Source organism: Oryzias melastigma, linkage group LG5, assembly GCF_002922805.2.
Source record: "Oryzias melastigma strain HK-1 linkage group LG5, ASM292280v2, whole genome shotgun sequence".
Taxonomy (NCBI): Eukaryota; Metazoa; Chordata; class Actinopteri; order Beloniformes; family Adrianichthyidae; genus Oryzias; species Oryzias melastigma.
The window spans coordinates 10,538,705-10,539,521 of NC_050516.1; positions in this window are offsets into that span (position 1 = coordinate 10,538,705).

Genomic DNA, 817 nt, shown 5'->3' on the forward strand with positions numbered 1-817 from the left:
CGAATTTGTGTTTGTTTCGTCTGGATATGAAGCTGTTTCGTCTTCCTGTAGTACAGTGGTGTAGTCTAGAAAATTCTAGAGGATATACTCTGAATTTCCCCCTCGCCTTCCTGGAGAAACATCTTTCCTGAAGCAGCTCTAACATCCACAAACAAGAAGCCGAGTGTTCATCAATGTACCTGCCGTGTATTGATCAGCATTTAGTAAATGGTTATGTTTTGTTTCAACATAAACATGTTGCAAAAAACACAAGATATCTTCAAGTCATTCATTATAAGTTTGACTTTATTACCACATTTTCTGGAGTATAAGTCACAGATGTTTTCATAGTTTAGCCAGGGGTGCCACTTATACTCAGGAGCAACTTATTTGTGTGTTTTTATAAGACATAAATAGGCTCATATATTTGTTATTTTCCCAGTAAACATTGGTTGTCCTTTAGCGGTTGTTTCCTCTAAGAACCACTAGAGGGCACTGCATCTGAGTATAAGTATTTGCTACTGACAACAGCAGAAGAAGTGCTGTCCAAAACAAACACGGATAGAGAATTGGATTGTTTTCCTCCTAAACTTTTATATTTTTCTTATACAGATCAAAGGATTAGTAGTTTAGTATTTAATGATTTTTTTGTATTATTATTTTAGGTATGCTTGGCGGATTTGTTCTGAAACGCCAGACTTTTCTCCCAAAAGTGCCATTTATACTCCAGAGTGATTTATATATGGATTTTTTCTTCTTGATTAGACATTTTTTGCTCTTGGGACTTACACTCTGGAAAATACAGTAATCAATTATTAAATCTTTTTAAACTACATTT